Genomic DNA, 26,703 nt, shown 5'->3' on the forward strand with positions numbered 1-26,703 from the left:
CAGGTCATTCCTGAGCAGGGAATGAAGCATTGAACGCATTTTGATTTATTTTCAAGTCAGGGTCACTGCATATTTTAACCACGTCAATTTGATAGAGCATCAGAATAAGGCTGTTCGGCCAATCCAGAGTTTAGATCAGAATGATGCTGGAAAAGCACAGCAGGTCAGGCAGCATCCGACGAGCAGGAAAATCGACATTTCGGGCTAAAGCCATTCTCCTGCCTTCTCCCCATACCAAACAAGAGCCGATCTATCTCTGGCTTGAATACACACAATGGCCTGGCCTCCACAGCCCTCGGCAGCAACATGTTCCACAGACTCATCACCCTCTGGCTGAAAGAATTCCTCACCATCTCAGTTCGAAACGGTGCCCCTTTGACCCTGAGACTGTGCCCTTGGGTCCTAGTCTCGCCTACCAGTCAAACACTTATTCCACATTCACTCGACCTCAGTCTCTCAGTATTTTCTATGTTTCAATCAGATATCTCTCCAATATCCCCCTCCACCCCAAACTTATCCTTGAAGCAGCTACCAGGCAAGGATTCAGCACTTGTGGGCGGCACGGTGGCACAGTGGTTAGCACTGCTGCCTCACAGCGCCAGAGACCCGGGTTCAATTCCCGCCTCAGGCGACTGACTGTGTGGAGTTTGCACGTTCTCCCCGTGTCTGCGTGGGTTTCCTCCGGGTGCTCCGGTTTCCTCCCACAGTCCAAAGATGTGCAGGGTCATGTGAATTGGCCATACTAAATTGCCCGTAGTGTTAGATAAGGGGTAAATGTAGGGGTATGGGTGGGTTTCGCTTCGGCGGGTTGGTGTGAACTTGTTGGGTCGAAGGGCCTGTTTCCACACTGTAATCTAATCTAATCTAATCTAATCTAATCTAATCTAATCTAATCACTCTGAATGCCTCTCCCAGCATGGTCAGGCAACAAACTATTTAACAAAGCTCACTGTCTATATATCTATCTTCAACAGAGAGGAAACATGCTTTTCTGACTTGCCAAAAGGTTGAATTATGAGCAATGCTAATGTAACACTCAAACTGAAATGAGATACGTGGCATGTTGGGAAACGAGAAGCTGTACCGTGCTGTTTACTACGCCTGATAAATTAGTGTGTTTGATTCACATCAGAGTTCAGAGTGATTTGTAGCTCTCTCAGTCTGTGTCTCTTACCCTGGAGTGCGGTGATGTTTTTACTTTGAGTGCTCTCTCCATGAGTGACCTGGCAGGTATAGACCGCACTATTGTACAATTCACCAGAAGGGACCATCAGCCGACTCGTCACCGAGAAGTTCCCGTTCGCCTCACACACGGGAGACGTGAAGAAGCCAGAATCCAAGGGTCGGCCATTTTTCAACCAACTCACGGAGATTGACTTCGGATGGAACTCGATGATTGAACAGACGACGGTTGCAAACTTGCTGCTTGCGATTTCTTCACTGGAGCTCACAGCTAGGAGAAGAGTTGGTGGGAGAATGTCTGGACAGTTAGGAAATACATCGCATACATTATCCGACGAATTTCATAACAAATACAATCAGTTCTCATATATCAAGGTTTCTTGTGGTTAATGGACACAAGAATCATAATTGTGCAGAGTGCTGGAGAAGCTGGGATCCACACAGAAAGATCAGCAGGACAATGTGAAAGGCTAAACTTAGAGGACACAGCAAGGGAGTCAAGGAGGCACAGAAACTATAGGCCGGTAACATCAGAAGGGAGATAGCAACGTTGGATGGTATTCGTTTTAATGACAGAGTCTGATGAACAAGGCAGACGAATTACTGGCATAAATGAAGAAATGATGCCGTTGCTATCACGGAGACATATTGAGAGCCGGGCAGGAGTGGCTATTCAATATTCCAGCATTTAGTGCCTTCAGGCGAGACAGGGAAAGATGGAAAATGATGGGGGTGGGGGTGTGCGGTACTGAATAAAGCTTCTGTCGCAATTCTGACAAGAGTATTTTAGGCTGTAAAGAGAAATGAAATCATGGATACCTCCTCAAACAAAGGCAAATGGACAGTACTTCATAACCAAAACACAGCAAACATAACTATTGGGAGAGCAGGATAGACCTTACTATTGGTCCAAAATACCAAGTGCAAATACATTGGCAAATTTCAGAGACATGTAAATTAAATACGGGAATGAGAAATGAGGTTTTTCACTTCCTCAGCATAGGCTTGGATATTCATTTTGTCAAAAGTTTAGAGGGAGCACAATTCTGAAAATGCCTCCAGGAGAATATTTGAACAAAGTATGTGTTTAATACAGAGAATTTTAATCCAGACCTTGCAAGAGAGGGGTGAACCGGAACTTAACTTTAGGGAGTGAAGTCGACCCAGTGGGTAAAACATCAATGGTGGAGCACTTTGCAGACAGTGATCGTAAATCAGTTCGATTTCAGATTGTACTGCAAAGGAATAGAAATTGGCCCAAAGTTCTGAAAAGGGGAAGGACAGTTTTAGTAAGATCAGGTAATGACTTGACCAGAGTGGACTGGAAGCTGACACTTATTGGTAAATCTGAGTTAGAGCAGTGTGACACATTTAAGAAAGAGATAGGAAAATCGCAGGGAGGGCATTTCCCAGGAAGCCACTGCGTGGGACCAAGAATGCAGTGGGCTCTGGACACCAAAGGGCATGGAGGGGGAGATAAAGAGAAACAAGGGAGGCTTTCGGTCTATACTGAAATCTCAAAACAATAGAAACTAATATGGAGTACAGAACGTGCAAGGGGGAGTTTGAAAGACAAAGGAATTAGAAGAGCAAAAGGGACCATGAGAAAATAATAGCAGTCAAAATAAAGGAAAGTATTTTTAAAAGTTACAGACTCATTCATAATAAAATAATTATTCGGGAAACAGTAATGCCCATTAAGTGTTATTATTGGAGTGGAGCCGGAGGATTAGTTTGTGGTCAAAACGAATGTGTTGTGTCAGTGTTCACTAGTAAGAGTGACAATGTGGGGACAGAAATCATGGAGGGGTGTTGTGATGTACTTTCAGAAATTAGGACACATGACGTGATGTTCTGTGTTGTCTTGCTGAATGAAAAGTGGTTATATTTCCAGGGCAGATGAAAAGTATACCAAGCGGTTGAGCGATGCAAAGGATGAAATAGTTGAGTTGCTGACAATAATTTAGAATTCCTGTCTGGCCACAGCAGTTGTGCCGAGTGAGTGTAGATCAGCCAACGTTGCACTGTTATGCAGGACGAAGGAAGGGATAAATAATGAAAACACAGACCTGTCAAGCTCGTCTCAGTGGTAAGGAAACTAATGAAAACTGTCATGTTGGTAATTCATGAGCATAATGGCTTTAGATTGCAGGAGGATATAAAAGGGTTGGTTGTATGTGAAGAGAAAAGTTGCAAATGGAAATTATTCTGAATAAATGTAAGGTGATGTAATTCGGCAGAAGAATCTGTGAGGTATGACGTTTTGAATGGTGGAACCCTGGAAAGGCCTGAGGATCTTTGGTGCATGTACCCACCGATCCCTTATAGTACTGTGTCGTCTGGATAAAGGGGCTAAGAAAGTGGGAGGATATTTGCTTTTATTAGCCTAGACATTGACAATGAAGAGTGGTGAGATGATACTGGAACTTAACAAAACACTGGTTAGGCCATACTGAAGCGTTGTGTGCATGTTATGGAAGGAATGTGATTGCACTGAAGGCAGTATTGATGAGATTTGCCAGGGTCTTGCCTGGGTTGGAGGGATTTAGTTATGAAACTAGTTTAGATAGACAGGGGTTTTCCTTGGAGCAGAGGAGAATTAGGGAGAAGATTATCATGATATCTAGAATTATTTTAGGCATAGACAGGGTAAACTGGATGAAACATTTCCCCTTGATGGAGAAATCAATGCCTCAGGGGCACAGGGTAAAGGTAAGGCCAGGAGGTTCCAAGTGGATCTCAGGGGAAAACAAAATCAAACAGAGGGTGGTGTTAGCCTGGAGCTCAGCACCTATAAGTCATGTAGAGACTGAGCCCCTCATTATAAGTATGAAGTATCCTTGCAAGGGCAAGTCACACAAGGCAATGGATCGTGTGCTGGCACATGAGACTGGAATAGTTAGGTGGCTGTTATTGATAGGCGTGAATTGGATGGATCAAAGGACCTTTTTCCTGTGCTGTATAAGGTGATTCTGTGAAAACGGTTATAAATAATGCCTTCTTCATGTTAATCACAGACGATCTGTTTATCTCAGTTCCCACAACATTACCTGGACATGGCATTACTTTGCTCTTGTGTGTGCCGCTGTGTTGAACCTCACAGGAGATTTTGCTGGGGCAATCTACCGCTGACCCGGGCAGGGTTAACTGGCTGCTCAGGGTATAGGTTCCCTTCTTGTTTCTCACTGATGGGTAAGTCTTCAATCCAGTCGTGATTAGCTCCCCACCTTTCTTCCAGGTTACCTTGGTGACGTCAGGGGAATAGTCCATCGCCAAACAACCAAAGATCACAGAACCGGTGTTGTGCTCCTGACAGGAGGAGACCAGGCCATAACGCGTGGGGGGAAATGGTGTCTCTGCAATAGAATGACCAATTGAGCATGTTAGTTTCTGTTAATTTAACCTTATCAGTTACTCAAATGTATCCTCAGCTCTAAACGTTTGCCAGTATGCTCCCGCTGAAGTCTACAGCATAACTGGGGTTTATTTTTGTTTCCTACCAGTTGCTGATCATGATCATTGGTTCCCTCTTTAGAAACATGCCCTCGACCTTGACCATTACCATATAATTTCGGAAGAAGAACATCCTGATCCCACCCCAGTAACTGTTTGAAGATCTCACCAACTGACACTTTCACTGGATTGCTGTGAAGAGCAGAGACATTTCACAAAATACAAACCAAGGAAATGCAGATTCATCGAAATTCTACAGTGTGTGCAAACAGGCCATTTGGCCCAACAAGTCCACACCCACCCTCTGAAAAGTAACGCATCCAGACCCATTCCCCTACCCTATTATGCTACAGTTAACCCTGACTAATGCACCTAAACTCCCAATCACTGAATACAACATTTGCAATTCCCCCAACTTGCACATCTTTGGAGTGTGGGAGGAAACGCACACAGACATGGGGAGAAAGTGCCAACTCCACACAGACAGTCACCCGAGGCTGGAATGGAACCCGAGTCCCTAGCACTGTGAGGCAGCAGCACTAACCACGGAACCAGCGTGATGCCCCACGAGGTGCCGTGCTGCTGGAAATACCCAACAGCTGGCAGTACCCCCGGAGAGAAGTCAGAGTAAATCATAGAACATAGAACATTACAGCGCAGTACAGGCCCTTCGGCCCTCGATGTTGCGCTGCCCTGTCATACTAATCTGAAGCCCATCCCACCTACACTATCCAATGAACGTCCATATGTTTGTCCAATGACGACTTAAATGTACTTAAACTTGGCGAATCCACTGCTGTTGCAGGCAAAGCATTCCATACGCTTATTACTCAATGAGTAAAGAAACTACCTCTGACATCTGTCTTATACCTATCTCCCCTCACTTTAAAGTTGTGTCCCCTCGTGTTTGCCATCCCCATACTTGGAAATCAGGCCCAGTGAGCCTTCCTCACTTATCAATGCAAGGCAGAATGTTCTCTCTGGGAGGAAGGTCACTGCAGCAGCAGCACAGGCAGGAGCTGAGCACTGGGACGGGGAGGATGGCTGTCACGGCTGAACTCATGCCAATTGGCTGGAAGTTGAAACATCTCATTTACAATTATCTGAATTCTGGAGGCCTCTGAAAAATGGAGGACCATTAAGGTTCAGAGACTTTGGAGTGTTACAGCTGAGTATTTACGTAAATATGATTTGAGAAATGAACAAGTAATCTTTAACTTTAATAACTATCAGACTGACACACAGTTCACCACCAAACCTCATGTCTCAGACTAACCACTGCACTTACTCTGTCTGTACCTAAATTCCCACTCACATTGACAAACCCTACCCTGCTATACACCCATTCATGCCTGGAACACACAACCCCTATCACACGAAACACATCCAAGGCAATCCATATTGGTAGTGTAGCTGAGCAGAGAGATCTCGGTGTCCATGTACATAGATCCCTAAAAGTTGCCAGCCAGTTTGATAGAGTTGTTAAGAAGGCATACTTTGTGTTGGCTTTCATCGATAGAGGGAATGAGTTTCAGAACCACGAGGTTCGGCTGCGGCTGTACAAAACTCTGGTGTGGCTGCACTTGGGAGTATTGTGTACTGTTCTGGTCACCACATTATAGAAAGAATGTGGAAGCTTTGGAAGAGTTCAGAGGAGGTTTACCAGGATGTTGCTTGGTATGTTGGGAAGGTTTAATGAGGAAAGGATGAGGGTCTTGAGGCTGTTTTTATTTGAGAGAAGAAGGTTGAGAGGTTACTTAATTGAGACATAAAAGATAAACAGAGGGTGGACAGTGAAAGTCTTTTTCCTTGAATAGTGATGGCTAGCAGGAGGGGACATAGATGACAGATGCCAGAGGTTGTTTCTTTACTCAGAGAGTAGTAGGGCCATGGAACGCACTGCCTGCAACAATAGTACACTCGCCAACTTTAAGGGCATTTAAAAGGTCATTGGATAAACATATGGATGAAAATGGAATCGTGTAGGATAGATAGGCTTCAGATTGGTTCCACAGGTCAGCGAAACATTGAGGGCTGAAGGGCCTGTACTGCACTGTAATGTTCTATATTCCAGATGGACATATGATCTCAATTCCTTTCACTCATTTACACTCTTGCCGCCCTGCACCTGGCCCATGGTGAATCTGGCCCTGACTGGACCTAGCACCATCATTTTCACAACCTCTGACAAAAGCCCACTACCCACGACATGACCTCAGCCCTTGATCACTGACCTCTCACCTTATCCAAGTCAACCTGTGCACATTGCATCCCAGCTCCTTTCGCATCTGTGCTTTACCACCCACCATTTTGCCAGACTCCGAGCTTTGCATTTTGACAACACGTCCCCCTGTCACTTCATTACAGTGACCCTCCACCCCCGAAACATCCTGGCACTCTGCCCATCTCTGCACTAACCAGCCTGGCATGCTGCTCACCTCTCCATAAACCAGCCTGGCACTCTGCCCACCTCTGCACTAACCAGCCTGGCATCCTGCCCACCTCTGCACTAACCAGCCCGGCACACTGCCCACCTCTACACTAACCAGCCTGGCACACTGCCCACCTCTACACTAACCAGCCTGGCACACTACCCACCTCTACACTAACCAGCCTGGCACTCTGCCCACCTCTGCACTAACCAGCCTGGCACACTGCCCACCTCTACACTAACCAGCCTGGCACACTGCCCACCTCTGCACTAACCAGCCCGGCACTCTGCCCACCTCTACACTAACCAGCCTAGCACACTGCCCACCTCTGCACTAACCAGCCCGGCACTCTGCCCACCTCTACACTAACCAGCCTGGCACTCTGCCCACCTCTGCACTAACCAGCCTGGCATACTGCCCACCTCTGCACTAACCAGCCCGGCACTCTGCCCACCTCTGCACTAACCAGCCTGGCACTTTGCCCACCTCTGCACTAACCAGCCTGGCACACTGCCCACCTCTACACTAACCACCCTGGCACTCTGCCACCTCTACACTAACCAGCCTGGCACTCTGCCCACCTCTGCACTAACCAGCCTGGCACACTGCCCACCTCTGCACTAATCAGCCTGGCACACTGCCCACCTCTGCACTAACCAGCCTGGCACACTGCCCACCTCTACACTTGGCAGCCTGGCATCCTGCCCACCTCTACACTAACCAGCCTGGCACAATGCCCACCTCTGCACTAACCAGCCTGGCATCCTGCTCACCTCTCCATAAACCAGCCTGGCAAAGACAGGCCTCCTGCATTTCAGCTCAAACTACCCCTCACCTACCAAGCACAATTCGACCAAAGTATCCTGTGACCATTACCATTTACCTTGATGCCACCTTGCCAGACAGAGTGCATGCAAGCTTACCCAGCAGCCAGCCAACACCTCACAGCCGACCAGCCCAAACTCTCCCACATGCCTAATCTAGCCCCTCACTTGCTCACCACCTTCCAACTTTGAGCCTACTCCACCATAAAGTCAGTGAGTCATAAAGTCATACAGCACAGAAACAGTTCCTTTGGTCCAGCTCATCCATGCTGACCAGAGTTCCCAAATTAAACTAATTCCACTTGCCTGCCTTTGGCCCATATCCATCCCGACCTATCCAGTTCCTGGAGCTGTTCAAATGTCTTCTAAATGTTGGACCTATCTCTGCATTTACCACTTCCTCTGGCAGTTCATTCCAATGTTTTGGACAGTTACAACATGAAGCCCTAACTCCTGCACTCAGTGCTCTGACCAATGAAGGTACATGTGCCAAACGCCTTCAACACACTATCTACTTGAGACAACGCTTTCAAGAATCTATGAGTCTGGACCCTCAGGGTCCTCAGTGTTCAACATCACTACCCAGTGCCTTACCATGAACTCTGTAAGACTCTATGAATCTGGACCCTCAGGGCTCTGTGTTCAACATCACTATCCAGTACCCTACCATTAACCCTGTAAGACTCTATGAGTCTGGACCCTCAGGGCCCTGTGTTCAACATCACTATCCAGTGCCCTACCATTAATTCTGTAAGTTGTGACCTGATTTGTCTTCTCAAAAAACAACACGTCATATTCATTTAAATTACACTCAATCTGCCACTCCTCAGCCCATTGGCCCAGCTGATCAAGATCTCACTTTACGTTTAGATAACTTTCACTGCCAATTATACCACCAATGTTGGTGTTACGTGCAAACTTACAAACCATGTCCTATTCAATGTTTTCATGGCTTTCAACCAATATTGTACCCTGTTTGCCTTTCTCCCACATATCCGGAGCATTTTTTTAAGGATTGAAGGAATCTATCTCCTTATTGAAATCATTTAATGTTTTGTCCTCAATCAATTTCTGTGGTGGAGAATTCCAAAGGTTCACCATTCTTTTGCTGAACAGTAAACAATCAGGTTCAATGTTATCGGTGTGTTGGGAAGACTGGTGAGCAACAAGATTAATGATGATCCCATGAATGGAATAGCATTCTAGAGGGGCCGAGGGGCCTTCTTCAGCTTCCAGTTTGCATGCTGACATGTCCCTTCAGCAGCATGTTCCAAAGCTGTGATCCTTGAGGATAAGGGCGCACATGCGTGTAAATGCTTCACCTGAAAGCTCTCCTCCAAATTATACTTTAACTTGACTCTCAACTATTTCCCTGCCCGTTTCCTCTTCCTCAATCACAGCCATGGAACTCACTTCCTAACAGCGCTGTGAATGTGCTAATACCACACAAACTTCAGCAATTCAAATAGACTGATGATAACTGGTTTCTCAAGGCGATATAAAAAGTCTGACACTTCCACACCTGTCTAGGGCTTCAAACAACCACTGGAAGAATTGAAAATTATTTGAGGCACTTGTGTGTCTACACAAGATGACGTGGTTTCCTTTTGTGTGATTTGACTGTGTTTTCACTGAATGAACAGAGCTATTTCTTAATTATATAATAGGAATGAAGCTTCCCTCATTTTTAGCAGGGCAATCACACATTATATTTCTTTATTCCAGGGAGGTACAGTGTTAAATTAAAGAAATATGATGATTGGGATGTTTCAATTGGAAATTGTCAGAGATTTAAAGTTTACTTTCATGAGCAATTAATTCCAGCCTCATTGTGTCACAGTACTCACAGGAATGTCTTTCAGAAATGGTGTCTCCCTTTGTTACGGGCAGTGGAATCAGTAAATCTGGGATAGTTTTTGCTTGTTAATAAAAGGTGTTGAAGAGTTTTAGCCAAAGGGAGACCTGTGGATTTAGCTCACAAATGCTCCATGATCTAAGTAAGTGGTGGAACAGCTCTAGGGGCTGAGTGCCCTTCTCTTGCTCCTACCTTCCTATCATTGTGTCATTCATTAAGCTAGCACTGGCGGTGAACACTTTTTATTAAAATATTTCAACAAATTAATTGTTTCACACATGCTTTAGAAAACACCTTCTGTTGATTATTTGGAACGGGATCATTGACATTCTCTATTTGAGTGATCAAAATAACTTCCACCCAATTACAGCAGCCACTGCACTCTGGAGTGTGTTGTTATTTCATAATAGTTTCTTGTGAAACTACAGCTCGAGATCAGGGCGCTCCAATTCAATGATTCTCTGATATTTAATATCTCTGAACATTCGCAATTTGTTCAAATGCATCTTTTCTCTGAAGAATGTGTTTCATCGAACAGAACTTTTTTCAATGAAACAACAATCTTTAAATGCTAGAAAACCAAAATAAAGAGAGAAATTTCTGAAGAAAGTCAGCAGGTCTAGCAGCTCCTGGGGAGAGAAGGCAAGGTTAATCTTTCGCATCCAGAGACCCCCTCTTCACCAAATTGTTTTCATGTTTTTGGCACAAGAGCTCACACCTGTTGAGATAAACAGTGATTACGTTGGCTTGACTCCTGTTGGAAAAATAATTCTTAGCAGAGGTACTGGATGGTCTGAGATAGCAATTGAAGACCAACTGAAAAGCTTTCACCATCTGCAGCAAGTGTTAGATTCAGCGGAACTCCCACCATACTGAACAATCAAATTCAACTCCAGCACCGGTTTAATATAAAGTAAAACAGCCTAAGCATAATCTCATCAAATATGCTTCGAAAATGATTCATTCTGGATTAGTTATAAATGATATTGTGAGAACAGCAAGTCAAAAGCTGGGATTTCTTTGAGCACTTACTCCATTAACCCCATCTAGCGATGTCCAAAAGCTTGTGAACAAATATTGATCTGGAAAAAGCTGCTAACCACCAAACGTCTGTTTAATATCTAAGAGACACAAGTCAGGACAGCGATTGAATAGATTTCACTGGCCTCTGTGAGTGGAATTCCAACAAACACCCAGACATGTCAATCTGCTTTCTTGCACTGAAGTAACCTGATAAGAGATGGTGTTACATACCTCTCTAAAAGTTTGTAAATGAATACAGGCCACCTAGCACAGAATCAGGGACACTACTACAAATCACAACAGACCTGAACACAATGAGCTTGACAGTATCACGGAGGACACAGCCCACCGGTTTTGACAATACATAAACCATGTTAGTTATTAACACCTTCCAACAACCACGGACTGTTCCAGAATATTTGTACAATGAAAGTAACATTTCAACATTTATCCAAGAATACTTTGACAGCAGCTCCAAATTGTTCAAACTCTATGGGAACTACAGAGGAATAAATCTAGGAATTGCATTGCCATCAATTCACTCACTGGATTCCAACCTCGAACTCCCTTCCTCTTTCCCCTGTGAATGTTGCTGCACCAGACGGTCTACTTAGTTTGGAAAAGATTAAAATGTTTTGAAGTGTAATATGACCGTTGCCAGTGACATTAAAAGCTGATAATAGGTTTTCAAATAATAAGATGCAAAAAATTCTGATTCTACATTGTGCCACGGAACATGTCCTGCATAACTGAGGCACAAAGAAAATATGCAGCATATTTCCCTCTGCCTCACTCAATCAAATATCTCTTGTTTCCAACAACCAATTTCAAAATTCTTGCTATCTGCCTTTTGTTCCTGAAACGTTCATTCTGATTGGAACAACGTAGTCAGGGCTCTCAATACTGTGGCACCGAATCGAATATTGTATTTCTGGCAGATAAAAGTGGTTTTGAAGCGCGAGATGAAATTGAACTGTCTGAGATTCAGGTATCCAAACTGGACAATTTACAAATGATCAGGACCATTGACAAGTTAGTCAGACATAGCACTGAAACAAACTGCACAACAGACTTAATCCTAGAGGATACATTGCTCAACTCCTCACGTCAAATATATTCACTGTAATTGAACATTCATCAGAGGAACTAACCAGAGGATTAATGTGAACAAGAATGTGTTCACAATGAACATAAATAACCACTGAGTTAATAAACTTAATAAGTCATTGTATTTAACAAAATTATTGAGGTGGGAAATATCGCCAATTAAAGCACAGATCCGGAGGAAATGGATTATTCTCTAAATTATGTTTACATATTCTTAAAACGTTCCTTGAACTGTGGAGATTTTGCATGCACTGCATAAAGTCAATACTGCATTCCAGTGTGGAAAGCATTTCTCTGGAAGGAATTAGGGCAAGGTCATTTTCTTGTTAACTGCTTTTAATGAACGAAAATGTTTAAAAAGGTATGAATTGAAAACATGCTTCTGTCTGGAGTTGCCCGCTTTAGCGGTTGTCTAAATAAATGTGGGCACTGCTGCCTCACAGATCCAGGTACCCAGGCTCGGTTCCAGCCTCAGTTGACTGCCTATGTGGAGTTTACACAATGTCCACTGTGTCTGTGTGGATTTCCTCCCACAATCCAAAGATGTGCATGCTCATGTTATATCGTCCATAGTGTTAGGTGCATTAGTCAGGGGTAAATATAGAGTAGGGGAATGGGTCTGGCTGGGTTACTCTTCAGAGGGTCGGTGTGGACTTGTTGGGGCAAATGGTCCGATACATACTGCAGGAAATCTAATCTAAATGATTAGTTAAGTGTGACAATGTGAGCAGATTCCTTCCGATCGCTACATTGCAATAAATCGGTCAAGTATATTAATTAAAATAAATATTACTCTATTTTCAGTGTCTGAATAAACAATGTGCTCTGTTATCCTCTAGTTCATGTCTCTGCAAATTTGTGAACTCTGCATACGTCTGAACACATCGATGTAAAATGAATTCTCTGCATTTGCAGCAAGTACTCCCATGGTTATAAGAATAGAGTTCCTACAATATGGAAGCAGGCCATTTGGCCCAACAATTCCACACTGACCCTCTGAACAGTAAGTAGTCCACCCAGACCCATTCCCCCTAATTTATATTTACTCCGACTAATGCACCCTAACCTTCACATCACTGAACACTATGGCTGTGCTAAATTTCACAATCACCTGACCTGCACAACTTTTGGACTGTGGTAGGAAACCAGAGCGCACGAAGGAAACCCTCGCAGACACAGGGAGAATGTGCAAACTCCACACAGGCAGTTACCCGAGGGTGGAATCGAATTTGGGACCCTGGCGTTGTGAGGCAGCAGTGCCAACCACTGAGCCACCATGCTGCCCTGCGAGTTCATGGGTGGATTATTTTAAGTAATTCGAAATTTGGCCTTGGTCACATAATTCACTATAGCAATTGTTTCCTAAAGAATGAATCTTCAGTTGATATTCTGTTGTAAAATGTAACTATTTATTTAAAATGCACAAATTGGCAACACCTAAAGCACTGTGCAGATTAAATAATTCAGTTAATGTTTTATTTTTATCCTGCAAATCCAGTTTAATCAGGGACATAACAATGAATTAACTCAAGTTACATGTGAAACTGATCAAAGCAGTGAAACTGATCTGTTCTTCATAGAATTGAGCAGAATTTCCAAATGGTCTTTGCCAATGATCTTTTCCAGCCAGAAAAATATGTATGTAGTGTACAGCAGAATTGAAAGGTGTTTCTTGATCAATTATAACACAGTCATGGCATTGTTGCTCAAGAGCAAGAACTAATCGAACATTAGACTTTTGAAATTCTATTTATATTTCTCTATGACTTGTAAACTGTTTAAAGACAGACCTTGTGATTGAACTAGATAGTTGAGTTCTGAATTTGGATTGTAAAGCATGGATTAGATTAATCCTTAATTATTTATTTTAAGTAAAAATTGCGCCTGAAGGTATCTGTTTTCCCTTCATTTCTAAAACCTTTGCGATTTGCCTTTCACTTAATAATAGGGTTTATGAAATTTCAACTCGCATGCTGATTGCATTGAATGAGGAACCTGGAGCGGTTCACTGTCACCAAACGTGTTAACATTGCAAAAACAATGTAGAAACCAGAAACGGTTTCCCAAATATTACACATTTAATGTTACCCAAGCACAGTCCCTCCTCAACAGATCAACGATCACCAGATCACAACACGGTGTGTTTGCAGCAGAACTAGCTCTGCAAACAGTTTCAACAGAACCAAGAACATGATGTAACCTCACACAAAAAAAAAACAAATTGAAGTCTAACAAAACTGCTCAGAATCAAGCAAACTAATGATTAAATTGAATAGAAATAACAAGTCATAACAGCAAACTTGTTTGTGAGGGAACTTAACACTTAAAGCTGTAACGTTTCTGGCAACAGTTCAACTTATTTCCAATCTGCACACCCTTCTTGATCGTGACAATCCTGTGCAGCGAACAGTAGAGCGGTTGAAGGCATATATTGATTAATCAATTCATTACAAAACAAAATTACTGAATGGACAAATATTACCATATTATAATTTTAAATTAGTATCAATTACATAATCTGATCAATTCTGTAGTTTCAGATTTTAGTCCCAAATTTTATTTTGAATGAGGCTACTCAAAACAAAATTCAGTTAGCTTACAATTAGAACTGAGTTTTTTTTTAAAGTCAATGCATTAAAACTCGTTTTTGTTTCATTTCTCACACTTCCGGGTTTCTGCCTTAAGTTGTTTTTCAGACCGTTACAAATGGATGTAATGTTTTCAATCAAGCAGAGAAAGATGTGTCATATAAGTTTAACACATGCAGAAATGATTCATGAAAAACAAAAGAACTTCACAAATATTGGTAATGAAAAGGTATCCAGAGAGACAATCTCCTCACGAGAAAGAAAACACCAGTTACAGAAAGCATGAAAATGCAGAGCAATTTCACAAACTGAATAATTCAATCAACTCAATTCAACAGAATCAAGGAAAAAAACCCAGAATCCAATCAACTCAAAACAACAGATTTGAATGAAACATAATCAGAATCCAAACAATTCAATTCAACAGAATCAAATAAAACAATTTCAAAAACCAATCAACACAATTCAACAAAACCAAGTAAAAACAAAGTCAGAATATAATCAACACAGTTCAACCGAATCAACTAAAGCAAAGCCAAAATCCAATCAAATCAATTCAACAGAATCAAGTAAAACAAACTCAGAATCTAATCAACAGATTGCAATACAGCACGGCAAGAAAATTTTATGACAGTTTCTAACCTGCTTGTCATCAACAAAATTGTCAAAATAAATGTGAAAATAGAATCATGGTAAGAACATATATTCAAGAAATGAATCATGATATTTTAGCATATTTTAATCTTGTTTGGTAATATCTCGAACATCTTTGGATTCTTAGCGTTTGTTATTGATAATAAAACTCATAGTCAGGGTTTCACTGACATTAAACATTATTTATAGCTGACTGATTAAGAGACATTAGGCGTTTCAAGTAACCCAGCCACACAGAATGCCCATCTGATCAAAAAAAGAGATACACCGACCAACTGACTCCATCATCCCCATTGTAACTATTTGCTGAGTCTTAACTGAAGTCTATAATCAGTCTGAACAAAAAACAATCCGAACCAAACCAAATTCAGCACAGAATCTGAGTTTCATTTAATTCAAAAATTAGTCACATGAATAGAAAGTTTCTAAAAAGTCACTAAGAAAGTTCAAGGGCCTTACCTGAAGTCACTGTCACCATGGTCCCTTGGCCCCAGTAATCAAGATAGTCACAGTGTTACATTCTCTGGACTGGGTCACACAATAACTAGCTCTGTATAAAACAAATCAAAAATCTGCCATCATTTTAAATTTTCAGAACCACAGGCAAAATAAAGTCACGATAAATCTTCATCACATAATTGCACTATTGAACTCTGATCATTCTTGATACATTTTAATACTGTTTTGTACTTCACAGAGTAACACATGAGCTGATTCTCAAAATCCCCAACTGGTATATCGATAATTACCCAACACTTTTACAAATTAAATAGTGATACTGGCATTAAACCGCACAGAACTAATACGGCACTGCGAGTTAAGACGGTTTGTAGAAGTAATCACTGAATAGTTTCAAACAATGGAGGCTGAATAGGTTTTTGTATTGATCATAATTGCAGTGTCACCCCAGTTATAGCACTGTGAGACACATTGTGTCAAATACTATGACAGACTGTAAACTGTAAAATGCAGGGAATTTCATCACTTCCTAGAAAGCAGTGATTCAGACTCCTCTAAAAATGATTCACTGCATGATTCCAGCTTTTACGATTCATTGTATTTTAAAAGCTTGGAATACTTTTCCAGGTTTGGTCTGCGTTTAACTTGACAATCAACACGAAGAAGGTAGAAAAAAATTATACATTCGTACAAACTAGCACTACTGGATTGCGTTTAAATTGCATCTCACATTATTTCTCGCTCCTGCCATGGTAGGAATCACCAATTTGAGATAAATACTTGTCAGTGGTTTTTGTATGAGGATGTCGCTGTGCACAACACTGTGACCCACTGTAGTATCACAATGATGTAGACCAGTACACTCATTCTCTGTTGTTTACTCAAGGTCTCAATTTTCATTTGAAAGAGCCATTTAGTTCTGATCATGTTTAGAATTAATGCCATAGTCGACATAACAATTAGCAGTGATTTCCTGAGTGTCAGATATACTAAAACTAACATTTTGTCAGAGCATTTAATTGATGGAAGTGTTAGCAGTACATATGACATGCCCAAAACATTGTCCCATTGTGTCACCAGTTTGCTAGTTTAAATGGGACATTTCCTCTTTTATAGTTTTGTAAGAGGCAGCCTGAGGTCTGCTTCAGATCGCAGTTGGTATAATTGCATTTAAAACTCGTACTGACCGACAGTTTATGATGGAATTGACAAAATGTTCCCTCGAGCTGTTTTTGAATGAGTCCAGCCCTGGTTCCTCTCGCTGTGGTCTCTTGGACAGTAATAGATGGCGGTGTCTTCGATCTTCAGGTTCTCCATGTCCAACGCGAAAATGTTGTTTGAATTGTCTTTGGACGCAGTAAATCGACCCTTAATCGCTGATGCATAGTTACTGTTGGATGAACTATAGTAGTACAGCAGCCACTCCAGACCCTGTCCGGGAACCTGGCGGACCCAGTGCATGTAGCTGCTGCTAAGATCGAACCCGCTGGTTTTACAGGTCAGTTTCAGGCTGCCTGCGGGACGGTCAGTCTCTGCCTCTGGCTGGGTCAAAACAATCTCCGACTGGACACCTTTAAAAAAGAAAACAAATAAACCATGAGCATTAATGCTGATGACATGATGGCTGAGTCTTTTACATTCCAGCGGTAGACTAACATTGAGACAGTAACAAAGAGAGACTTGAACAAAAAACACTCACATGATAAAAATGTCAGCAACAAACTGAGAAAAATTGTCGATACAATCATTCTGATAAATTGTGGGAAACGGTTCTGCTAAGATCTTTCGAAACAGAGCCGACCCAGGAGTGTTGAATTACGGTCCAGTGCCAAAGGTTTATATGGCCATCGGAAGGGGCAGGCTTACAGCTTCTGCATGTTGGTTTCCTGCTGGAGGCTGAGACTGGATCCTGGTATCAGCTTGCATAGCCCGAACACATGGGATCATGTATTTACATGAGGTTTTGCTTAAACACGGACACATACACATCTTGGGATATTTCTTTTGCTGAATAGCTTCCTTGGAAGTAAATTTGAGTAGCGTCAGGTCTGTTTCACATGATAGTTGCATGTATTTTATTTAAAAAAAATTCAACTGGAAGTTAGCTCCCTTTATTTCATAATGTAACATGTAATTCATATGAAACATTTCAAAATTCAATTTAGGCAACTGAATACAGAGCGTGTCCAAAGTGATTATATTTAGAATATTCAATTATGAGTTAACTCCCTTTAATCCTACATTCCACCACAAGCAGATAAAGCTAAAAAGAACTTCAATAATATTATTAGCCAACAAAATGAATGACTTTATTTTTGCTGTCATTCAAAGTCTCTCTCACATTACAAAATAACATAACATTTCTAGTCTGCGTTACTAAATTCAGTTTAGGCAACCTAATATGGAGCATGTCTAAAGTGATTATGTTCAGAATGTGAGTGGATGTCACTAAGCAGTTTGGACCCAGAGATTAGAAGCACCTCCTTACATTGCAGAATGTCTCTCCCTGCATTTTTTTTTTTCAAATTGTTCCGACACTAAAATGCACAGTAAAGGAAAGCTGTGTGCTTTCGAAACAAAATGTGAGTCCGCAGTGATACATAACACCTAGGTAAACTTTTGAAAGAGCATCAAATGAACTAGAACAAGACAGTCCATAACTTTTTTTTTTAAAAACCCTCAACGTCTAAACCATTGCAGGTAACTGTCTGGGTACATCAGGAATGTTTGGTTAAATTAGAGAGTATTACAGTAATAATTACCACGAATGTAGGTTATAAACAGTACATTTCTCTGCTCACTGATAGCTCTGACAGGGCAGTTAACTCATAAAAATCAGCAAATATTCACGGTTACACTACACAAGTATTAACCATGTATAAAGGGCCCACTCAGTTTTAATGAGATACATGAATCAGAGAATGGTGTAACAAGTGATGTGAGTTTGAACCAATTCAATTTTGTTAATTTACTTTGAGATGATAACAAATGTTACTTCAATGTGGGATTTTGGATCCATTAACTTCATATTCAGGAGCTTTAAAGATACTCAATAAACAGGCTGAACTAACCAGAACGTCACTGCATTCAATGTCCTGTTTTCTGATAGTCATACAGTGAATGCTGTATATAGTAACTTTCATTTTTAAAGAAGAAATGCCAAGTGAAATGTGTCTATTGTGAGTTAATGGGAAAATATAGTTTGTTTCGTAGGATTTTACTTTAGTTGATTCATTTTCCCTGTAATCGGCCAGATACAATTGTTGGCAGCAATTAAGCTGACTGCAGAAAAGGTCCTTGAGTTCCCAGTTTCATTTACTGGAAGCAGATGGAGTTTCTGCAGTGGATCAGGGATATTTTGTCTCACTGTTGACCAGTTGGTGGAAAGCCAATTGCAAACCATAACCACCCACCTCCGCAGAAACAAATCGACTCATCAACAATACTGGAGAAAAGTTTATTTTCAGTTGTGTAACTTGGAGAACTCGTCACTCCTCTCATTGAAGGAAATGTTCGCAGAGTCTCAGACGCAACCTTAACATCAACAGTTCATTCAATGATCACTACAGCACTGTTTAATATTGAGAAAAATTGATAAATAGTCATAGAGTCATGTAGTGATACAGCATGGTTACAGACCCCTCGGTCCAACCAGTCCATGGCAGTCATAATCCCAAACTAAACTAAGCCCACCTGTGTGTACTTGGCCCATATCCATCCAAACATTTGATATTCATTTACTTATCCAAATGTCTTCCAAAGGTTGTAAGTATCCACCACCAGATCATCTCACACAAAAACCATTCGCTGTGTAAAAAGTTGTCTCTGATATCTTTTTTAAAGTTTTTCTCCTCTCATTGTAAAAACATGTTCCCTATTGTTGAAATCCCCCACCATAGCGAAAATACGCCAATCTCTTAGTCAAAAATTGAAATCAATCCCAGCTCCAAACATTTACAAAATATCACTATGGATCTTCCTCCAGTCCAAAAAAGATTGTCCCCTTTGATCAATGATTTATAAAATTTACTCACGTATCTACTGGAATAGACGTTTTCAAACAACTTCTTAAGTGCAAATGGTTCACATCAATCGGATTAAATTAACATTTCGTGCGCTACCCCACACACAAAATAAAACAAGTTTGTTAACATGATTTGCTCTGAGGAAGTCTACGATGGATTCTTTTATCAAACAAAATCATTTCCAATGTTGTGAGCGCTCGTCTATCTTCTGTGCAATGGTCTGAATTTTAAGTTGAGTCTGACTGCAGATGAAACTGGCTGATCTGGGTAAAAATACAGTTTCTGCCTTTCACATTGTTAATGTATATTGCTGACTTTAGTTGAATAAAGTGATGTTGTCCCAGGCATCGTCTGGCACCATTACTTTCCACATCACTTGCCAGAGGGTCAGGTGGAGTTTATTGATATGTGATATTTTTGAAACGAAAGCTTCATACATTTCCAGTATGATTCATGTCAATTAGAGCCATTCACCTTTCCACTCATGGCTTTATAAACTTATATGAGGTCACCCCCCGAACTCTCACCCTCCAGTGAGAAAAGTTCCAGTCTATCTGGATTTCCAACGGTGACTGTTCCCTCACATTCTGCTGTTTAAGATCCTCCTGCCACCCCAGGTCCACAGGCAGTGTCCCTTGATACTAGTTCAAAGAAATGAAAGGAACTTGTCCCACCATATTTTTCAATTTTCTTTGGCTTCAAGCACCATAAAAAATAAATGTTCGTGTCATTGCTGATTTATGGGAGAATTCCGTTTACATAATATCTGCTGAAATACCTGCAGTACCATCCTGAATCTGGTTCGCAGGTTCACCTGTTGTTCACAAATGCAACCAGACATCAGGGAATAGTGAACATCGCCCACACCCAACCCTCCATCCTTCCCCTCTGTACTTTCCACTTTGTGAAATCCGTGTTGTCAATAATCAGTTAAAAGAAAGTTTTTTTTTTAAACTTTCTTAATTCATGTTGCTGATCTTGGCTGAATAAAGGTATGTTGCTATCAGCATTTCTGGGGAACATGTCTGCATTTTTTTCATGTCAGTTTTCAATGATATTAAGTCAAGAATAGTCAAAATGTCCTGAGAAACAATGTTTAGAAATGGGCCTATTAGCTCCTCAGGGCTGTACCAACTGTTTGAATATTGATACAGTTCTGCCCCTACTTTTTCCCCATAAGCCAGGATTTACAACATTGGAGATCATATCTATGTTGGTAATGGATTAGACCCTACAAAATATTCCCGAATGTTTACAGTGCTATCACCTGCAGGGTTATGGACAACATGCTATAAAGTGGGTGTTCGCTGGAAGGCTCTGTCTTCACGTGATACAGGTGCCATGGGCGAAGTGATCTCTCTCTGTCGTAAAAACTACTCTAAATTCATCTTTCCTACTTTGTCTCGTTCAGAGACTCTAATTCACATGATTCATACTGGAAATATTCCAAGCATTCGTTTCAATGAGATCAATACACTCCACCTGATAGTCTGGCTCGTGATGTGGAAATTAATGGTCTAATTAATGGTGCCAGACCATGCCTGGGACAACATCACGTTATTTAACTGAAGTCAGCAATATACATTAACAACGTGAAAGGCACAAACTGTATTTTTACCCAGATCAGCCAGTTTCATCTGCAGTCAGACACAAAATTCAGACCATTGCACAGAAGATAGACGAGCGCTCACAACATTGGAAATGATATTGTTTGATAAAACAGTCCATCATAGACTTGCTGAGACCAACTCGTGAATATTGCTTGATTTCTTTTTGTGTGGGGTAACACATGAAATGTTACTGTATTCCGACTGATGTGAACCATTTGCACTTCAAGTTATTTGAAAACGTCCTTCACAACAGATATGTGAGTAAATTTTAGAAATCATTGATCAAAGGGACAATTTTTTATGGATTCAAGGAAGATCCATAGTGATATTTTGTAAATGTTTGGAGCTGTGATTGCTTTAAATTATTAACTAAGATATTGACATACAGTGCACAACTTCACAATTTGCTGTCAAATGAAACTCGCAACCACTGTGAACCAACGCCTGATGGTTCAGAATTTAACAAGGACCTAGCAAGGTTCGTGAATGGACCAACGAATGATTCATGAAATTTAACAAAGGCATTTCTGAAATGATTAATTTAGCTAGGAAGAATGTAGAGACACAAATTCACATCTCTGTTTGCATTTCAATATAATATAATTTACTTTTCTATTATATCCTCAAATACTTGTGTGTTTGTTCATATTTAATACTCTATCTTGTTCCAGTGTTAAGATAGTTTCTTTATTTATTTCACTCAAGACTGTATGCTGTATTTTTGCCTCAGTATTGACCAAACTCGGTTTGGTGCCAGCTTATATCACTTGAGCTGCTTTTTCAGGAAGTGAATCTCTCCACCTGTTATGTCAAAATAATTTGTTCATGCTTAGATCAAAATAAATCCTCTTAATATCATCCCAAATTCAGGCTCGGTTATTTTGTTTTTATTCATTGGAAATGAACAGAATATGACCGGCCTGTTCTTGGTGGAGTGGGAGAGGGAGTTAAAGTGGTCAGCCACGGGACCGTGGGGTTGGTTGGCACGGGTGTCCCAGAGATGTTCTCTGAAATGATCCGCAAGTTCGTGTCCTGTCTCCCTGATGTGGAGGAGACCACATCAGGTGGAACAGACACAGTGGATGACATTTGTGGAAGTATAGATAAATTTCTCTGGGATGTGGTAGGATCATTTGGGGTCTTGTCGGAGGTGAGGGGGGAGGTGTGGGCTGCTGAAGGGGCATGGACCTGACGAGGGAGTCGCAGAGGGAATGGTGTCTCCGGAATGCAGGTAGGGGTAGGGAGGGAAATATACCCCGAAAGATGGGGTCTGTTTACAGGTGGTAAAAGCAGCGGAGGATGGTATGATGTATGCAAGGTTGGTGCGGTGGAAGATGGGGACCAGGAGGGCTCCCTGTTGCGATTAGAGGGATGGGGTTCAAGGGCATTGTCGACCACATGGGAGGGGAAATTGCAGTCTTTGAAAAAGGAGGTTATCTGGGATGTTTTATGGTGGAACTGGTCCTCCTGGGAGCAGGTGCGGTGGAGGCAGAGGAATTGACAATAAGGGATGGCATTTTACAGGAGGTCAGGTGGGAGCAGTGTAGCCCAGGTAGCTGTGGGAGTCAGTGGGCTTGCAGTAAATGTTTAGTCGGTCACTGGAGATAGAGGTGGAGAGGTCTAGGAAAGGGAGGGAGATGTCCAAGATGGTCCCTGTGAAGTTTAGGTCAGGGTAGAAGGTTTTAGTAAAGTTGATGAACTGTTCAACCTCCTCATGGTAGCATGAGGTGGCGTTGATACAGTCATCAATGTAGCGGTGGTAAAAGTGGGCAATGGTACCAGTGTAGCTGTGGAAGATTGACTGTTTCACATATCTGACGAAGAGGCAGGCATAGCTGGGTCCATACATGGCTACCCCTTTGGTTTGGAGGAAGTGGGAGGATTGAAAGGAAATGTAGTTCAGGTTAAGCATGTACTGCTTGGGTTGGCGTGACAGGAAGAAACGGAGGGCTTCGAGGCCTACATCATGGCGTTTGGATGTGTACAGGGCCTGATATTCTGTTCTCTCTGGGGCTTATCAATAGCTTGCAGTTATTATGGAACTGCAAGTGCAATGGCTGGGAACTCGGAGAAACCAATGTTTAAGTCTTCTGCTTGAAGCAAATGTTGACCAGAACATTTAAACATCACAAAGCTCACTGTAGGAAATGACAGGGCTGTAAGTTTTAATAATATTTGAAACTTTGTTAAAAATAGAGATTTTTAGTCATAGTTTGTGAAATAATCAAGAAAATAATTAACAATTAGAACAAGCTCTTTCAAAGAGAGAGGATTTGCAAAGTTTGAAACCATACAGTGCTGTGCTTTATTTGACTTCAATGTCGGTCAGAGTTAGATACAGCCAAGGTGATCTCTCCATATATTGATTCTGTTAATCTGACACACCAACAGACCTGTCTGGACAAAATTGTATTATTTGTTTAGTTGATCAAAATTTAGGAAACAGATCAAACAGAATGTATTCGGCTGGGAAGGTGATGGATACAGAAGACAGAATCAAAAACTGGGAACATTAAATCTGAAGAAAGTGTAACAAGTAGTACAAGATCAAAGACATGACAAGGTGCATGTCGATATGTCCCAGACCTTAGTGAATCGAATGAGCTTGTTAGATGGTCGAGAGACTCGTCCAATGATGTCCTGGAATCACACCGTGAAACAGAGATCGAAAGGTCAATTTGCAAATGTCACTTCAATGTAATCACTTCATACTCTGTGTCCTAATATAGGCCACATTGGCAGATGTTTCGGCCAGATTGCATCCCCTGGGTTTATTTTCTGATCAGAAGTGAGATGTGTGGCTTGCTGCTGGCACATAAAACAGGAAGTTGTGTGCCAACTGAGAATGATATTTCAGGCGCTACTTTCCGTATTATCAGCACAAACAGTCTTCCTGCCTCTAAGGGTGAACACACACTGACAGTGTTAAGAACAAACAGGTTGTTGTTGGTCTCAACATTGTATTCAATTCCATTCCCATTTCCCAGAATGAAACAGAAGAGACACAAGATTATTTCAGCTAGAGTAAATTATCTGTCAGAGAGATAAGAAGAGTTATCATCGGGTGAAAGGAGCTAAATGACAATGTGTAGTTTCACTCATAAACCTATCTTTAAAAATAGAAAGCTTGAGGGAAGTTAATAAGTAAATCTAAGAGACAGCATTCATTAAAATTTGGAATTGTAAGGTTTAAGCAATAAAATTCAGCATGGATTTGGTGGAAATGATATCATATCGGAAGTGGTGATTCTGTTTTCCGGAGAGGCAATGAGATGTGACATCGGGTGTAAAAAGTGGGTGTAATGCTTCTAGACTTCAATCAGGTTTTTGACCAGATCTTGCATCTTTAATATGGTAAGGGTTCATGGTATCGGGTGCAGTTTGGCAAATGCATCGAATGTTTATTTATTGGCAGAAGGTAATGGTCGAAGGTAGTCATTGTGAAGACATCTTGTGTCCAGTGGCTTACTATATGACTTGGTGCTGGATCCTTTAATGTTTGCAGCGTATATGAATGGTCTAGTCAAGAATGTAGCAATTTTGATCAGTAAGTTCAACGGTGAGGTGAAAAATGTTTGGTTTTGCAATTAGTGAGGAGGAAAGCCAATGTGACATCGACGACATTGCCTGTCGGAGAGAAGAATTGAAAACAGAACATTATATTCTAAAGTCTTTGAAGTAAAGCATTTTCGAGACTAACAATTTAAGCGAATATACGATGCATTGTTGGAATCTACACAATACAAAGGATAAGCGATCTTCTGTTGTGAATATCCACATCATGGTGTGGGGGTTGGAGTTATAGTCTGGAGATATTGTGGCTAGACCATTAATTCAGGAAACAGGGGTCTGAGCCCACAGTGCTGCCACATCAAGTCGTGAATGAAAGTTGATAATTAAACAACTCATTGAAGGAATAAGCTCCACAGATATTCCCTTGCTCTGCTTTTGGAGAGCACAACACATCAGCGCAAAAGTTAAGGCTGAAGCATTCACAGCAATCTTCAGCCAGAAGTGCCAATTGACTGATCCATCTTGGCATATTCCATAGATCACCAATATCACAGATACCCGTCAGCAGGGAATTCGCTTGTCTCCATGTGAAATCAAGGCTCTGTTGGGCAGGGGTAGGGGGGTCAGGGGTTACTGCAAATGCTATGGAGCCTGACAAAATTCTGGCAATAATACTGATGACTTGTGCTAGCCAAGCAATCCCGGTACAGCTAAAACACTGACATGGACAATGTGGAAAATAGGCCAGGCACGTCCTGTGCACAGAAAATAGGTCAAACCACCCTGGCGAATTACTGCCCCATCAGTCCATGCTCAATCATGAGTTAGATGTAGGGAGGTGCTATCAAGCAGCACTAGCTCAGCAATAACCTGCGTAAATGTGGGTTACGCAAGGCCTCCTCAGCTCATGTCTGATTACAGACTTGATTTAAACATGGACAAAGAACTGAATTCCAGAAATGAGGGGAGAGTGACAGCCCTTGACATTAAGGTCACATTCGACAGAGTCTGATATTATGGAGTCGTAGCAAAACTGGTTTCAATGGGCATTAGGCGACAAACTCCCTGCTGCCTGCAGTCATAACTCACACATTCGAAGATGGCTTTGCTTGTTAGAGGTCAGTCGTCTCAGCCAAAGCAAATCTCCAACTGGAGTTCCGAAAGAAAGTGTTCTTGGCCTAAAAATGTTCAGCTGCTTCAGCAATGGCCTTCACTGCATCAGAAGGTCAGAAGTGAAATCTGCATTAATCTAGCAATTTTTGCGACTCCTCAGTCCACATTCAAACGCAACAAAATCTGGACAATATCCAGACTTGAGCTGACAAGTGACACATAGCATTCACACCACAAAACTGCAAGACAATGACCATTGACAATAAGAGACAATCTAACCAAAACCCCTGGACATTCAATAGTGTTACCATCACTGAATCCCTCACCATCAACACCATGGGGTTTATTGTTCATTAGAAATTGAGCTGGACACTCCACATAAATAGAATGATTGTACAAGCAGGCCAGAGGCTAGGAATAGGGCAGCGAGTAACTCACCCTCCTGACTCGCAAAGCCAATTGACTGTCTAAGAGACAGAGGTCAGGAGGCTAATAGCACAGCTCGCCCCTTGACTGGATAGGAGCAGCTTCAACTGCACTCAAGAAGCTTGGCATTGTCCAGGACAAAGCATCCCACTTGATCAGTAGCACATTCACAAGCGTCCATTGCCTCCAAATCTGATTCTTAGTACCTGCCATATGCACGATCTAAAATCCTACACTGCAGTAACTTAGCCACTTCCTTAGACAGTACCTTTCCACTACCACTTGCATCTCGAAGGACAGGAGCAGCAGATACAAGGGAACAGCACCACTGTAAGCTCCTCTCTAAAACACTCGGCATCCTGACATGGAAATATTCACCGATCCTTTACTGTAATTGGGTCAAAATCTGGAATTCCCTTCCTCAGGCCATTTTGAAACA

General features: G+C 41.7%; 1 pseudogene across 1 annotated transcript in view; it reads right to left on the reverse strand.

The window, feature by feature from the left end:
* LOC148146492 (Ig heavy chain C region-like) overlaps positions 1-26,477 on the reverse strand; it is a 28,743-nt pseudogene extending 2,266 nt beyond the window's left edge. The window contains exons 1-5 of the transcript XR_015760768.1: positions 26,471-26,477; positions 16,840-17,148; positions 15,578-15,646; positions 4,233-4,538; positions 1,175-1,480 (exon numbers count right to left, since the gene is read on the reverse strand). The product of XR_015760768.1 is annotated as an Ig heavy chain C region-like (transcript). The remainder of the gene's footprint in view (positions 1-1,174; positions 1,481-4,232; positions 4,539-15,577; positions 15,647-16,839; positions 17,149-26,470) is intronic.
* Between the last annotated feature and the right edge of the window lie 226 nt (positions 26,478-26,703).

This window comes from Chiloscyllium plagiosum, unplaced genomic scaffold (assembly GCF_037043375.1).
Source record: "Chiloscyllium plagiosum isolate Xiang-an unplaced genomic scaffold, Cpla_swu_hap1 HiC_scaffold_21, whole genome shotgun sequence".
Taxonomy (NCBI): Eukaryota; Metazoa; Chordata; class Chondrichthyes; order Orectolobiformes; family Hemiscylliidae; genus Chiloscyllium; species Chiloscyllium plagiosum.